The sequence below is a fragment of the Schistocerca piceifrons genome, chromosome 2, assembly GCF_021461385.2.
Source record: "Schistocerca piceifrons isolate TAMUIC-IGC-003096 chromosome 2, iqSchPice1.1, whole genome shotgun sequence".
Classification (NCBI taxonomy): Eukaryota; Metazoa; Arthropoda; class Insecta; order Orthoptera; family Acrididae; genus Schistocerca; species Schistocerca piceifrons.
In genome coordinates this window covers 534688235-534706298 of record NC_060139.1, presented here as the reverse complement: position 1 = coordinate 534706298, position 18064 = coordinate 534688235, and the positions used below count along the sequence as shown (strand labels likewise).

The window sequence follows — 18064 nt, the reverse complement described above, 5'->3', positions numbered from 1 at the left end:
GTTCAACTGATTGCTTTTAGCGCTCACGTGGATAACCTCACACTTTTCATTATTTAGGGTCAAAAAGCCAATTTTCGCACCATTCAGATATCTTTTCTCAACCGTTTTCCAATTTGTTTTAATATTCTCATGGGTTTACTAGACGATAAACCACAGCATCATCTGTAAACAACCTAAGACGGCCGCTCGGATTGTCTCCTAAATTGTTTATATAGATAAGGAACACCACAGGGTCTATAGCACTATCTTGGGGAACGTAAGAAATCACTTCTGTTTTACCCGATGACTTCCCGTCAATTACCACGAACTGCGTCCTCTCTGACAGGAAATCATAAATCCCAGCACACAACTGATACGATATTCCATAAGCACGCAATTTCACTACAAGCCGCTTGTGTGATACAGTGTCAAAAGCCATCCGGAAATCCAGAAATACGGAATCAAATCGAAATCTCTTGTCAACAGTATTCAACAGTTCGTGCGAGAAAAGAAGTAATGAGGTAGCAATGATAGAAGAGTTTATTAGTGACGAAGGTTCGATATATTTTTCACTTTGCTCAGAGGCCTATGTTTGGCGATTTTCCACTTCGCTGAGAGGCGTCTTTTGTATATGAGCCATCATAGGAAAAATATCCAAGTCCACAGGGATCGTTTGTAAGGTGTCACGAAAAGAACGATAAAGATTACGAAGACTCAGAATCCACTACTACAATAAATGACGTTTCGTTAGTGATACAGGCTGTGTGAAACTGAAATGCAGTGTGGAATCTTATGAGATTCTGTTCTATGACTTCCAATGTGAAACGAGCTAAAATCTGATCCAGCGAACATATTCCGCACACATTTCTCACGGTAAGGGCAAGAAAAAATCCTTCGATTAAGCGGAGAATGAACACACAACCTTTTTAATGCTTTTCATCAAATTAGGGCACCATAAGTAATGACGGAAAGTAAAAATTATTTACTACTAATCGAGCTTAGAGAACATCAGCTATATATATATATATATATATATATATATATATATATATATATATATATATATATATATTACGCAAGAATGTGGCGCACTGTAGGAGCCCAGAAGTAAAATCAAGGAAACATAACGAATCTGTGGCACTACGTAACCCAAAAGACTGAAGATTAAGCTGTGAAGAATACATTTTAGACTCAGGATTAAAGATAATATGAGTTAGACGTTTGAAGACAGCGCCATCCGGGAAAATGCGACAACCACTAGAGACATACTGACCTATTCCAACAGATACAGAACACACAAACTTAGTTTCCAAGACTTGACTGATCCGAGTGTAACAGATAACTACAGAGCTGAATAAGAATAACACAGTGCATATAATTCATTAATTAAATTACGAATTATAAACGTACAAACGGATTTGAATTTTTATGGCCATGTTGTTGTTGTGGTCTTCAGTCCTGAGACTGGTTTGATGCAGCTCTCCATGCTACTCTATCCTGTGCAAGCTTCTTCATCTCCCAGTACCTACTGCAACCTACATCCTTCTGAATCTGCTTAGTGTATTCATCTCTTGGTCTCCCTCTACGATTTTTACCCTCCACGCTGCCCTCCAATGCTAAATTTGTGATCCCTTGATGCCTCAAAACATGTCCTACCAACCGATCCCTTCTTCTAGTCAAGTTGTGCCACAAACTTCTCTTCTCCCCAATCCTATTCAATACCTCCTCATTAGTTACGTGATCTACCCACCTTATCTTCAGCATTCTTCTGTAGCACCACATTTCGAAAGCTTCTATTCTCTTCTTGTCCAAACTGGTTATCGTCCATGTTTCACTTCCATACATGGCTACACTCCATACAAATACTTTCAGAATCGACTTCCTGACACTTAAATCTATACTCGATGTTAACAAATTTCTCTTCTTCAGAAACGCTTTCCTTGCCATTGCCAGTCTACATTTTATATTCTCTCTACTTCGACCATCATCAGTTATTTTACTCCCTAAATAGCAAAACTCCTTTACTACTTTAAGTGTCTCATTTCCTAATCTAATCCCCTCAGCATCACCCGATTTAATTTGACTACATTCCATTATCCTCGTTTTGCTTTTGTTGATGTTCATCTTATATCCTCCTTTCAAGACACTGTCCATTCCGTTCAACTGCTCTTCCAGGTCCTTTGCTGTCTCTGACAGAATTACAATGTCATCGGCGAACCTCAAAGTTTTTACTTCTTCTCCATGAATTTTAATACCTACTCCGAATTTTTCTTTTGTTTCCTTTACTGCTTGCTCAATATACAGATTGAATAACATCGGGGAGAGACTACAACCCTGTCGCACTCCTTTCCCAACCACTGCTTCCCTTTCATGCCCCTCGACTCTTATAACTGCCATGTGGTTTCTGTACAAATTGTAAATAGCCTTTCGCTCCCTGTATTTTACCCCTGTCAACTTCAGAATTTGAAAGAGAGTATTCCAGTTAACGTTGTCAAAAGCTTTCTCTAAGTCTACAAATTCTAGAAACGTAGGTTTGCCTTTTATGGCCATATGAGCCGTTAAATGTAATAATGATGTTTAGAACATATTTCCATCAATCATTAATTAATTTTTCTTGACTTTTATCTACTTCTTACTGAGACAATGCTTATCTCTTTCATTACACTGGTACGGACATACACAAAATTTCTCCATTTGCGCAATGCCTTTGAAAGTTGCCGTTCAGGAAAATAATTCTGAAGTACCTCTGTCGCATTGTTTTACCACTCATTACTCAGTCTACTCACACCGTAAAATTGATGTGTTCCACATTCTATACAGTTACTTTGCAGATTAGAAGCGGTTTTTTTCTTAATAGCGACAGAACAGAGTCTATTGTTGTAAGCGGGATGTGGTACCACTTACTGAGAATCTGTTAGATTTTGGCAGTCCGTTTTACACATGATGCAATATCAGCCTCTGACGAAGGACTGTTCCACTTGCATCCGCATATAGTAAAGAGGACCTACTGTTCGAGCTCCACAATTCTCCACAACTTGTCTGACTGTATATATATTTATACACGCACAATTTCAATACGAAACGGATACCACAGGTTCTTCGGCCAGCCTGCTTGCCGTTAATCAACTGCGTACACCACGGCGAAAATTCGTAATTTGTCAAACTACTCCACTGCCACTAGTACAAAACGTGCAAAATGAATAAAAAATAATAGCGCAGCTGCACGATTTGTACGCTAAGGTTCCAGGCACACTGCAGTGAATTGCACTATTTCTGCGCTTGTACAATAGCTCTATTTCCCCACCATAATTACCACCTGACAACCGGCACGAAGATGCCTTAATCTAATCCGAAAAAATCTGTATAGAATATGCAGTCGTTTAACATCAGTTATTATTATTTATACCGTTATTTCCTATTTTATTTCACTGCGGCATGTGGTTATACAGTCCCATAAAACAAATTTTATAAATAATAAATCTGAAACAGTTAATCATTTTCAGAAATTACTTATATGTCATTTCAGATAGTTCAAATAAAAATAAGTAAGAAGATATACAAAAGTGTCCTCAAGCATATCGTTGGTTTGAACATCACCGTGCCTTCCTAATCATGGTACTGTCGGTGATATCATGGGCTGTTGGGAGCGACCATAAATGGGAAATACCTCTACAGTCGTTGCCATCAGCCACTGCGCCGAGTGTCAGCTTTGTACGTATAATATAGAACTGTTGCCATATGAAATGGCTTAGGAACGGGACGTGGGCAGAAAAGATGAAACGAGTGAAAAAATGTAATGTTGATTTTATTATTAACCGCTGTAAACACAATTTGTTCAACATGAGCAACGGAGATGTCGACAAGATGCTAGACAGCGCCAGATTTCCACTTAGTGGTCAAAATTGGACTTAAGTTTTTCCCCAGACTTAATTTTTTTACAGCGTACATTGGTTCCGCATTAACGTATTAGCACATCTACGAAGTTTCGCTGCACTGTGGTAATTACAGCCACACTGGACCTACGTGAGTAGCTGCACTTTAATTACGAACACTCGGTGCCTACCTAATGTTGATACAAGATCCCACGAAACATATACAAAAAGTTAAATGAACCCCATAACGCGACGGAGAAGGTAGACTTAGAATAATTGTTAAAATGGTAATTTAGTATCGACGCTGATGTATGGAAACGATGAGGGAAAGATAATAATGACAGATCGCTCGAGTCCACTCCTTGTTTGTTTAGGGAGCTGAAAGTAACGTTTGTGATAAATCTGTTTGTCCGTCATGAGGATGATGCCGAACAGAGAGGTGTAATTACCTGTTTGACTGATGAGATACTTGGATGACAATGAAGTTATCGACTACTGAAACATTCATGTATCTAGTGTAGAGAAATAGAAACAGAAACAAAGACACGAAGTAATAAAAGTCAGCCCTCCACTGTGGCCGAGTGGTTCTAGGCGCTTCAGTCTGGAACCGTGCTGCTGCTACGGTCGCAGGTTCGAATCCTGCCTCGGGAATGAATGTGTGTGATGTCCTTAGGTTGGTTAGGTTAAATTAGTTCGAAGTCTAAGGGACTGATGACCTCAGATGTTAAGTCCCATAGAGCTTGGGGCCATTTGTACCATTTGAATAAAAGTCTTTAGTTGCCAGTGGGCACTGATTTATATCAATGGGGTAAATTGAAAATTAGTGCCCCACCGGGATTCGGACCCGGGTCTCATGCTTACTAGGCACACTTGCTGACCACTACGCCATCCAGACACAGTGGACACCACAACTGTACGGACTACCCTAGAATGCCTCCCGTTAGTCCCAAATTCTCAACTTATACCACGCACTACTAATGTAGTACTTTCTGGCAGGAAATCGAATCCAATTGCACAAATGAAGAGATACTCCAGAGGCACGCAACTGAATTAGAAGTTACTTATCAAGAAAGCCTTCTGGAAATCTAAAGATATGGTAGCAGTCTGACTTCCTCTGGCGATAACAATCGTTACTTAGAATGAAGGGCTAGTTGTGTTTCACAAGATCGATATTTTCTGAATCCGTGTTGGTTGTTCCTGGTTTACCGAACACTGATGTCGCATCTGAACTAGCCCACTAAATCACTCGATCGTAATGTCTGGAACTACGTTGCCTGAGGAAGCAAGTGAAGCATCCAAAAGTGGAGGAAGAAAAGAAACTTCACGGGGCGAAGTGATGTTACTACAGTGATTACAATACTGAGTCAAGTTTGAAAAGAATTGGCAGTTTGAGCCCACTTGTCAGTAGGAGGTCGTAGCCCCTCTGCCCTGGATGTACACACTAATTTGGTCCGGGAAGGGTGTCATAAAACCGTTGTATCCTCTCCCGAGGCAAGCTGCCCCACAACTGTTGTAACTAGGCCTCCATGTCCTGGATACTGGCGCTGGGATGGAGTTGACGTCCGAGCTGATCCCACACAAATCTGGGGATCATTATGGCTACAGGAGTACCTAAACACCACGCCGACATTTCATAGTGGCACATGCCATGTGTGGACGAGCATTATCCTATTGAAAAATGGCACCTCGGTCTTGTGATATTAGAGGTAACGCGCGAGGGTGCAAGATGACCGTGACGCCGGCCAGAGTGGACGAGCGGTTCTAGGCGTACAGTCTGGAGCCGCGCGACCGCTACGGTCGCAGGTTCGAATCCTGCCTCGGGCATGGATGTGCGTGATGTCCTTAGGTTAGTTACTTCTAAGTTCTCGGGGACTGATGACCTCAGAAGTTAAGTCCCATAGTGCTCAGAGCCATTTGAACCATGGCCGTGACGTACTGTTGTGTCCTCAAAAATCTCTCAGTCACCACCAACCGTGACCCAAAGTTATAAGCGATGACTTCCCACTCCATGAGGCCACTTGCAACACCGCTGTGCCACTCCGATACGCTGGAAGGATGGGAAATCTGCACAGGTCGCCGCCACGCTCGCCGATTATGGTCATCCAGAGTAGTTCAGAACCGCGTTTCGTTGCTGAACACAATGCGGGACTATTCATGTTCATGCTTCTCGGTATGAGCACCACTCCAAACGCTGTCGTTTGTGCTACCGTGTTAGCGGTAGCCTGCGCTTGTAGTCCGTCTGCTGTTAGTCTCCAACGAATGATTTGGGTTAACACAGAACGTTGCACGCGCAAATGTGCTTGATGCACAATACAGTCGTCCCTTGTGGTGGTCAGATGTGGTCCACAGGAGCCTTGACGACGAGTAGATTTGCCATCACGTTCCCACACAGTCCACCGTCGGGCCATTGTCACGTCGCAGTGCCACTCAGATCTAGGTACAGCACGATTCGACTAGCCGGCTAAATGGAGACCTACAGTGAGGCCCGTTGCAAACTATGCCATGTGGTGCTGACGCTGTCTCACATCAGTATGTAGCATCTCTGCGTCTTCACAATGATCACTCGACAACTGACGCTGTTCACGCCCTACCTCATCAGGCCTGGAAACAACACTAAACCCGAACAATCCTAATGCACTCTGGTGACCATACTACCTCTCAGAGAGAATTGCAGCTCCAATCATCTACATACCCGCCAATGGTCTGTACGTGTATGAAGTTACATTGGTGCCCGACCGTTTCCTCTGGGTGCTTCTCTTCTTCTGTCAGATTGTGAACTCCGAGCAGCACGTGAACCATAGCAATCAGTATCCCAGCAATCTGATCGCTTTACGAGTTTACAGGATCTAGTCATGAGTGTCTTCAGCAGGATGCGGCATAGCTGAAGCAACTTGTGGACCTTTTCCGTCGTCATTATCAAGGCCAGGGCGGTGTCAGACGGCACTGGTGTGACGTCACGTGCAGAGCGCAGCCTCTCGCGAGCAGAGGGCATGGCACGGCGCTGCCAGGCCGCGCAGTGTGGGAAGGCGCGACCGGATCAATAAGGCGCGGCGCGCAGGCCACAGCGGAGACACGTCTGCCGCTCCCTGCGTCGCTGCACATCCCGACGCTTGCAGCCGTGTCCGAGATGCGACGGCCGGAAGCTGCTGCTAGCAAAACCGAGGCACGATGTTATGTTGTTCGTTTTTCGCTGATTCACACAGGGTGTCCCAGGAGGTGCAATGGTCAACACGCAGGGATATATGACAGGAACGACCATACAGACCAAAAAAATCTTGTAAAAATGCCTTCTTCATCTTCGGAACTGTGCTTTTAAGATATGCATTTTAGAGCCTACGTTTTCTGCACCTTTTTTGCGTCGAATGATCGTTCTGTTACATCCCGGAATATTGACCGTTTCTTCTGAGACATCCAGCATAACACGTAAAGGTCGTAATTCCATTAAGGGCGAACTTCAGTGTCACTACCAGCGTCACTGGTTTAGGTTTCAATTGTTTAGTAAACAGCCGGTTACTTGGGGATCTCAGTTATTTTTTATCCAAATCTCACATTAGACAGAAAAAAAGAATGAAATAAACACTGTAAGAAAAAAAAACAACGTTCCACGAAGGATTTACCCGAATGGGACGGAAATCGGTAGATGTAATGTACATATGTTGTTGTTGTGGTCTTCAGTCCTGAGACTGGTTTGATGCATTTCTCCACGCTACTCTATCCTGTGCAAGCTTCTTCATCTCCCAGTACCTACTGCAACCTACATCCTTCTGAATCTGCTTAGTGTATTCATCTCTTGGTCTCCCTCTATGATTTTTACCCTCCACGCTGCCCTCCAACGCTAAATTTGTGATCCCTTCATGCCTCAGAACATGTCCTACCAACCGGTCCTTTCTTCTCGTCAAGTTGTGCCACAAACTCCTCTTCTCCCCAATTCTGTTCAATACTTCATCATTAGTTATATGATCTACCCATCTAATCTTCAGCATTCTTCTGTAGCACCACATTTCGAAAGCTTCTATTCTCTTCTTGTCCAAACTATCTATCGTCCATGTTTCACTTCCATACATGGCTACACTCCATACAAATACTTTCAGAAACGACTTCCTGGCACTTAAATCTATACTCGATGTTATCAAATTTCTCTTCTTCAGAAACGCTTTCCTTGCCACTGCCAGTCTACATTTTATATACTTCCTACTTCGACCATCATCAGTTATTTTGCTCCCCAAATAACGAAACTCCTTTACTACTTTAAGTGTCTCATTTCCTCATCTAATTCCCTCAGCATCACCCCACTTAATTCGATTACATTCTATTATCCTCGTTTTGCTTTCGTTGATGTTCATCTTATATCCTCCTTTCAAGACACTATCCATTCCGTTCAACTGCTCTTCCAGGTCCTTTGCTGTCTCTGACAGAATTACAATGTCATCGGCGAACCTCAAAGTTTTTACTTCTTCTCCATGAATTTTAATACCTACTCCGAATTTTTCTTTTGTTTCCTTTACTGCTTGCTCAATATACAGATTGAATAACATCGGGGAGAGGCTACAGCCCTGTCTCACTCCCTTCCCAACCACTGCTTGCCTTTCGTGCCCCTCGACTACTATAACTGCCATCTGGTTTCTGTACAAATTGTAAATAGCGTTTCGGTCCCTGTATTTTACCCCTGCCACCTTTGAAAGAGACTATTCGAGTCAACATTTTCAAAAGCTTATTCTAAGTCTAGAAATGCTAGAAACGTAGGTTTGCCTTTGTTTAATACTTCTTCTAAGATAAGTCGTAAGGTCAGTATTGCCTCACGTGTTATAACATTTCTACGGAATCCAAACTGATCTGATGATTACAATTTCAAAAAACTGTATGATTTATTCGAGAGAAAGAACTTCATAAACAGAGCAAGTCAGTAACGCGCTGGCCCACCTCTGGCCCTTATTCAAGCACTTATTCGGCTCGGTATTGATTGACGGAGTACTTAGATGTCCTCCTGAGGGATATCGTGCCAAATTCTGTCCATCTGGCGCATTAGATCGTCAAAATACCGAAGTCGTTGGTGGGCCCTACCTATATGCTCCAAACATTCTCAACTGGGGAGAGATTCGGCGACCTTGATAGCCAATGTAAGGTCTGACAAGCACGAAGATTAGCAATAGAAACACTCTCCGTGAGCGGGAGGGTATTATCTTGCTACAATGTAAACGCAGGATGGCTTCCTATTAAGGGCAACAAAACGTGGCGTAGAATATCGTCGACGTACCGCCTTGCTGTAACGATTCTACGGATGACAACCAAACGAGTCCTGCTATGAAAAGAAACGGCACCCTAAACCATCATTCCTGGTTGTTGGACCGTATAGCGGGCGACAGTCAGGTTGGTATCCAACTGCTGCCCGGGGCGTCCCCAGGCACGTCTTTGCTGGTCATCGGGGATCAATTTGAAGCGGGACTCACCACTGAAGGGCAGTTTACTCCAGTCAGGGAGATTCCAGTCTGGAGACACAATTTGGCAGGACGATATCCAACAATTCTGTCAATCACTGCCAAGCCGAATAGTTGCTTGCATAATGGCCAGAGGTGGATCAACGCGTTAGTGACTTGCTCAATTGCGGAGCTCTTTTTCTTGAATAAATCTTCATTTTTTTCCTAAAACTGTGATCAGTTGTTTGTCTATACATGTACGTCACATCTATCGATTTCCGTCCCATTCGGATAATTTCTTCGTGATGTGCCTTTTTTTCCTGTCTTAGAATGTATCTGCAGGTCAAAGCGATATTTGCTGTTAATCGACCGTTGCTGTTTCAAAAATATGAAAAGGTTTTTCAGAGTCTGCTATCAGTCACAAAATTTGTAGACGTACCTAAATAATTTAATGAACTAACATGTTTCGAGGTACAAACTTCATTGTCAATCTACAATGACGATAAGAAAATATTTAACAACAGTACATACAGATCAAAGTTTTTCTGTACAGCCTTGGCATGCGTTATGCTAATCCTGAATGAAAAATTTAGTATGAGAGAATATTCACTTCGTTTGTTGGTCTGCTGTTCATATAAAGAAATTTAAATAATTACTCACTTTGTTTATATGAAACAGCTGTCTTCTTGTGGAGTGCTCTTACCTCCATTACTATGGCTCCTATGATATTGTGAAACATTTTTCATTTAGTTGCAAAGGACACTTAAAACACGATCTCAGAATTAAGTCTACAGTGCAGTAGAAACAAGATGGCTGTCAAAATAAAGCTTGTTTCGATTTAACTATCGATGTGTCGATCCTCCACTCTGCAGTCACTTCCAATGTCCTCTGCCTATCTTGCTGCCACATTAACACCAAATTATCACTCTCTCTCTTATTGTGATATATTTCGTCAACTAAGATCAGCGATGCAACAGCAACATATATAATCGTAAAAGGTGGGCCACATTATGAGACTTCACAGTCAAACAATAACACCCTAATGTATCTAGCACAGTGGTTATCAAGCGAACTCCCACCCAAACATGGTCATTTTGAACTTACTGGTGCATTTGAAAATAGCTTCACGGTCCATGTGTATAGTAACGGAAAGAAAATAAAAGCGACGTTTTACTTTATGCAGTAACAGCTATCTTAAACTTCTTAAAAGAGAATATTAGACAGATTACACATTTAAAAATACCAGGGGGCAAGGTTATCCACCAGTTTTCATCTTCTTAATTTCTCAACCCGCAGCCACAATATTCGTCTTCTATTGTCTCTATTTTCTGTTTTATCTGCTTGATGTACGATGTTTTTAATCTTGCTCTCAAACTTCTTTCCGGTACCTTGTCTTCCATGACACGTATCATGAAGGGGCATTGGCAATACAAGGATCCAGCCCACCATTTACAGTCCTCCTTAAGGTTCTTTCCTCTGTTACTGAAGAGCAGCCACGTGATTATGTGGTTGGCTGCGATACAAGTGGAGGAATCGGATGAATCATAAGGAGGGGACTATTCAATGGTGGTTGAAAATGGGTCTGATGGGTAATCCTGGAGGAAGGTTACACAAAGAAACCTAACAATATCCTTTAAAGCAATTGCTAAGAGGCGATGGCTCTGCTTCTATGTGTGGGACCAGTATTGCACTAGTTTGAGCTGCAACTAATCCAGGGCGGGTGGAAGGCTATACAGTGGGACCATACGACTTATTCCCAATAACTACGTAAGTTAGCAGCTGCAAATTACGACTCCACTGGCCACGTAATTTTCACCACTCAATAAATTTCTTAATATAGTTGCGTAGTCTCAACACAAATCCAAATCATATGATTCGATATTGGCCAGCGATCTAAAAGCATTCTGCGCAGCTTATGGATACATGAATCTATTGTAAAATAAGCTCTCATAATAGACTGCACAGAACTGGGAAACTAACTTCAGACTATATGAATGATTTTCAAAGAAGCTACAGTTGTAACTCCTCCTGATCTCAAGGCCGCGTCAGGGAGAATACATTCGGCAAAGCCTATTGGTCTTTTTGTCACTGGCCTTACCCGCGAATGAGAAACGTACGTATCATTCAAAGTGACTGCAAGATATTCAAAGAATTGAGGTGCTTCTTTTGGTTTCGCGGAGTAAAAATTGATGATAATGTTCTACTTCGTTACCGGACGGAATTGCCGAAGATTCAGAACCCATCTGGATTGAACAGGACACGGTAGTAAATGGCTGCTACTGCATGTTTGGGTACAAGAGTGACAACAAATAAGGGACATTTCGCTGCAAGATTCACTTTGAAGGTAGCGTTTTTCATTTCGACAATTAAGTGGTCGGCACGCAAACCTTGCTGCGTAATATGCCATACATTTGCGCTCTTGATGGATAAATAGCATGATTTTCTAGACTTTTGTAACAGAAAGTAATTATCAGACACACAAAAAAGGTAGTTGTTATGGGGAACTGTGATAGACTGCTTGTTTATGGTATAGCTTTTCGTAACATGTCGCAGAAAAACTAAAAATTCTGTATACTGCTCGGTTTCTGTATTAGGTTGCTCTGAGCCCTGTTATGGATTACATGGACTATTCTTAAAATATATGCCTGATTTATGCAGTCTCCATTTTCCCATATCATGAGCACAAATTCTCATCGGTATGTAATTCCGGCCTCTATTCTTGTGCCACGACATTTAATCGCTTGGTCGTTTCACATTAAAACGGTTAAAGTTGCTTACTTTCCCACGAGTATCCTGCAGTCATTGTGTTAACACTGTTAGAGCGTTTCAAGCATAACAGTAATATGATCATACACGGTGACATGGAGTTTGAGAGAACTGTTTATGTCCCTTTAAAAACTTTTACCGGGATTACCGTGTTGATCACACGCACAATTTACCATTGGCATCAACACAAAAACTTTTCCAAAGCTCACATTGTTAGATTCTTTTCCGTGCACTTTACTCAAGGTTTCTTGTTAGCTACTTCAACAAATAGTCAGATACGCGCAAGCCCACACAGATAGTGTGAACGCAAACAACATTGTCATTAGCAGACACCACAGTAAGTTTCCCTTGTGCTTTCAGCGTTAGCTAGTACCCCAGCGAAAGTTGTTGCACTGTTTCTTTAGCAAATAAAGATATGCTTCGGTGATATTACTGTCGTTAAGTCACGCTAGAAAATTTTCCAGTCCTGGGACCACGAACTATGACGTAAATGTGAATGAATTATATAAGTACTGTCAAGCCGTTAAGAAATTTCAGCTCCAGTAAAGCAAGTAACTCGCAGCATTAATGTAACTATAAATGAATACCTTCCCATATGTCTAACAGGGAGATAACTGATATGCATAAAAGTTTCTCGGTTAACTTGTCGCGTCGAATTCGCATAAAACTCCAAGCTTTCGATGATTGTCTCCATCCATAAATCGGGAGCTGACAGAACACATTCAGAATCATGGCAAATTGTAAAAACTAGGTTCGTCGATAGAGTGTTTGAAAAGAAAATTTCAGGAGAGCTACACGCTCCATCAGAAACTAGCTGTTAACGAAGCAAAAGTTAAATTCGAAGGCAGATAATCCCTTAAACAGTACATGAGAGACAAACCTATGGACAGAGTGTACAAAGTGTGGATGTTATGCACGAATCGTCCTATAGTTTGAAATATGATAGTTACACAGGAAAGGTTTCACAAGTTACAGTTGTACCGTTAGGATCAAAAGTGGTTCAAAATGTCCAACTGTGATCTTCATAGAGGAATCATATTATTTTATGGGCAAGTTTTTGCATCATAATGAGCTGTATGCTTGTGGAACCATAAACCCCGGATGGAAAATTTGCCAAAATCCATGGAGGAGAAGGAACTCGAGGGAGGAAAATTCGATTAAAGGACAAGCAATGATCGACCAGCTATGTAGCAGATGGTCGGATAACAGAACAGTCAACATAATTTCGACTTCGCATACCCCATCATAGGTGTCCACAGTAAGGTGAAAGATGGAGCTATAAAAAAGTACAACTTGCCCTCTCTTAAAAGCTGTCACACCTTGTCGCTAACGATGATGATGGAAAGAGCCATCAGTAGTTTGGAATTCTATCCGAGTTTGAGGCGGAAAGGTAGCCGAGAACTTTTTATCCAAGGACCCCGCCCTGAAAGGTTTTGCAGCCAAATAACAGGTACATCAAAATGTAAAGGACGCGGTGATTTTCTTATCGTTTCAACTGCCATGGGGTTCGCTAAGCGAAGGGCCCGGGTTCGATTTCCGGCCGGGCTGGACTTTCTCCGTTCGGGAACTGGGTGTTGTGTAGTCCTTATATGCGGCCGGCCGGAGTGGCCAAGCGGTTCTAGGCGCTACAGTCTGGAACCGCGCGACCGCTACGGTCGCAGGTTCGAATCCTGCCTCGGGCATGGATGTGTGTGATGTCCTTAGGTTAGTTAGGTTTCAGTAGTTCTAAGTTCTAGGGAACTGATGGCCTCAGATGTTAAGTCCCATAGTGCTCAGAGCCATTTGAACCTTATGTACGTCTCGTCCACAAGAATGTCTCCGGTGCGCTATCGTATTGTCTTTCCATTACTGAGATGGCTGAACAGGCACGACCCCAAAGCCAATAAATTGGAAAAATGAATACAACGGAGAAATCCATTCGACGGACCAAACTGGCACAAGCGCACGCTGAATGCGGTCGTGACAGCTGAATTGTTCCTATATATCGAGGCAGTCAGGGGCACCTTCAGCCACGTTGCTAAACTGAACGACGTGCCCCAAAACAAGGCAATTCGCGATGCGCAGCAGCGCCCACGGAACCGACGCCAGTAATTCCGTTAATCCGGCAGCAAATTGCTGGCAATCCGGAGCAATCTGCGTATAGCGGGGCGCTGCCGAATCGACAAACAGGCTGCGGTATTGATGGCTGAAGGCTTTCAGCGCCACCTGATTTCACTCTGTGACCTACGCACTACTTTGTTTCTCATTGCATCCCGGTTTTCACTGTCAGTCCTCAGTGCAGATAAACAAAAACTGTAGGATGTCTACTCGTGATTTAATCACCACTTGTACTTTTTGCCGCGGACAGGGAAACCGTTCGAGTTTACGCGGCTGGAGCGCGTGGGAGTGTGAGATATTCTACTGACTGAAAAGGATTTGTTAGACGGAGAAGCCTCGAATATTCATCTGCAAGTGAATGATAAAGGGTTTACCGACCCCGCGGCTTCATCAAGGTCAACAGAAAGGGGCCTTGCTCTGTTAGGAGAAGTGAAAGGACAGGAAGGTTAGAGTTTAACGTCCCGTCGAGGTCATCACACAGCCCAAGCTCAGTTCTGTCAAGCACGTAGTAGAAAATCAGTCGCAACTTTTCCGAAGGATTCGTCCAGGCCTTCACCTGAACTGATTTGGGGAACAAAAAACGAGACATCTGTTAAAAATTAATGCTCTCTCCGCGTGGTGATTGTTGTGAAGTTGAAGATAACGTCCTGTATTTTTATTAGCGTGCGTGTGATACAGAAGAAAAATCGCGGAAACTCTATACGAAGATTGTTGACTGTTGATTGCAACTGAATCCGCTTAAGTCTAAATTCTTTGAGCAGTCAAACTTGTGAACGCACATATAAATTCATAATATTTGGTAAAAGCAATCTTTAAAGGTACTTAAACTTGTGTGCCGGCTGGAGTGGCCGTGCGGTTCTAGGCGCTACAGTCTGGAGCCGAGCGACCACTACGGTCGCAGGTTCGAATCCTGCCTCGGGCATGGATGTGTGTGATGTCCTTAGGTTAGTTAGGTTTAATTAGTTCTAAGTTCTAGGCGACTGATGACCTCAGGAGTTAAGTCGCATAGTGCTCAGAGCCATTTGAACTTAAACTTGTGCTTATCACCTTATTGGTCCTTTTCTTTAGTTTAAAGAAAATCTTAACACTGAACGACAGTGTAGAATGTTCTTATATTCTTGAAAACAAAGTGTCCATTTATAAATTTTAAAAAAAGTTCTCAATGTTCACGTCTTACATATGAAGTAAGCACAAATTAATTTTGTCTCTGAATTTTCACCTGGTTATACGGACATCTGCCCGATGCCACGTGAAACAATGATAATAGTAATTTAGGAAAAAGGTGTTCCATCAGAAAACATTCGAGCGATGGATCGATCTCAATATTGTTGACGAAACAAATAAAGCAGAAACCTTATGAGTAACAAAGGAGTCCCAAATCGACTGCACCTGTTTTTAAGCAATTATGTACACCATTCACAAGTGGACACCTTCGACCTTTGTGGTTCCAAAAAATGGCGCTAGCTTCTCAACAGTGATACGCAAAGCACCGATAGACTTGAAATAGTGTTCACGACTTTTGGTCACCGGCTGTGGAAGGGACAGGTAAGTGTAGGCCACTGCTCCTTCTGTTGCTACTATTTGAAAGAGCCATTACATAGAGAACTCAGATGTATAATTTCGTTTCGAGCGTTTCAACTGAGGTGTGTCATAATCGCACACCACGTACCCAATACTCACTACACGAGATACTCGGAATATTCGTATTTTATATCATGTTCTTACTTACTCTTCAGTTATTCACTTGGATTATCTCAATTTTACCACGTTAATACATCGTCTTTTGCCACAGTAGCCAAAGTGGCTATCTGTGACGCCCGGGATTCGAGGTATGCGTCGGCCCCGGATCGAATCCGCCTGATGTATTAGTGGCGAGGGCCGATGTGCTGGCCAGCCTAGACGTGGTTTTTAAACGGTTTTCCACATCCGACTAGGAGAACCGATCTGATACCAGCCTCAGTTGCACGATTCGCAAACATTTAGAAAACGTTCTCGATCTTTCCCATGGGGTAATACTAGACGCAAACAAAATTGCCAAATCGAGATTAACGTGATAACCCCTTGAAGATATGGAATAAAGCCAGTAAAAATAAGAAGAAGTCGCAGTGTGTATTCTTCGTAAACTGCGACAGTGAAATAAACGACAATTTCCGTCTAATAACTCTGCAGCATTTCTACTATGGTGTCACTCAGAAATGTATACTGGCATGGTTACAGATGTTATAAAACAGGCAGACAGGATTTATTATTAAGTTTTCCAATTCATTGTCATAACTGTTGACAATAAATAATACTTCCATGACCTCATTGTCCACATTAAAGGAAATGGGAACACTGAAAGATGGAAAAAAACAAGCTTTGAAGCTATATATCAAAACGTAAGGAACTCGGGCAAAGCAGTAGCGATTCGATTTAGAGAGAGAGAGAGAGAGAGAGAGAGAGAGAGAGAGAGAGAGAGAGAGAGTTAAGTACTGCATTGATATAGAAAAAAAGAGTGTTTTTTCCTTTCTTCTGAATGGCATACGGCAGATGACTTTTTGCTAAAAGAACAATCTCTCCTTCCCGTTTCCTATAACAAACGACATTACTGATGGAAAGTCGCTGCCTTTACTGGAATACAACATGGTTTATCTTTGGCAAGAGAGATCTTAGGATTTACTGAAAAAAATTTAATTTTTTCCTCTAACTTCTCTGAAGTCAAAAGTGTGCGTGTGCGTGAGTGTGTGTTCGTGGTTTGTGAGCGTCCACATCTGAATTATCGGCCCCATTACAGAAATTAGTAAAACAGATGTGGTTACAGCGTATAAAATTTTGTGAAACAAGTAACAGAAAATCAGCCCTGATTATCACTTTTCCCAGAAAGAAAAGAGATATTAAGCTAATGAAAGGAGCTCCTCAGAGATCCATTACACCAGTAGAAGCCAACATGGCCCCTACCGCCCACTAGTGGACGTTCCAATTTATGGTGGGCGCTGGGCGTGTATACACGTCCTGCGTGTTGCGGGCGAGTGTACGCGCGCCGCTTCGGCTTTCCTAGAGTGCTATGGACATCTGAATGCGTCCTGAGCCGCCGATCTCTCACTGCTGCGGAGGAGCTACGTCGGTGAATAAAAAAGTTTAGAGTATTTATCGTACAATATATGTGCCTCATTGCGTGCTATATTTTGCAAAAAAACTCGATTCGATATCTCGAATTGTTTATGAGATACGACGATTGTTATGAGCACATGTTTCGCGATGCAAGGGCGTAAAGGGGCGCATCGCGAGCGACCGTCCTTCAGATACAAAACCCAATAATTCGAGAAAGAACTGAGATATCATTCTGCTCATAAAGTTTCGATATCTTATCTACATTTCATTCATTGCAACGCAAGTGCTAAAACCAACCACACGCAAAGTTTACGCAATTGGTTTTTAGCTGTGCGAGCTCTTTTAAAATTTCGTGCAAGTTTTCCTTAATTTGATGCAGAGCAGTAAGTATGACGGGAAACGAAAAGAAATTCAGCTCTTTATCGAGTGGTGGTGATGTTTGGTTTGTGGGGCGCTCAACTGCGCGGTCATCAGAGCCCGTACGAAGTCCCAATCTTTTCACAGTCCAGTCTAGCCACTGTCATCAGTGATGAGGATGATGACGAAATGATGAGGACAACACAAACACACAGTCCCCGGGCAGAGAAAATCCCCATCCGGCCGGCAATAGAACCTGGGGCCCCGTGATCCAGAGATAGCAATGCTAGCTATCACGAGCTGCGGACTCTTTATCGAGTGAAAATATCTGACTACAACTTATGCAATAATCAATTTTTTTCACCTAATAGTTTCCTAAAAATCGGATGATAAGTATTTTATAACGGTCGGAATGCCGTGTCTCAGCACAGGCATCAGTATTTGGCGAGTAGCACAGCCCTTACAAAAGCCGCCTCAGTACGGAATGCA

At 42.6% G+C, this 18064-nt stretch overlaps 1 protein-coding gene across 2 annotated transcripts in view; it reads right to left on the bottom strand.

Annotated features, from left to right (window-relative positions):
- The window catches only part of LOC124774917 (protein gustavus), a 336294-nt gene that overhangs the window by 221147 nt on the left and 97083 nt on the right, over window positions 1–18064 (bottom strand). The window lies entirely within an intron of this gene.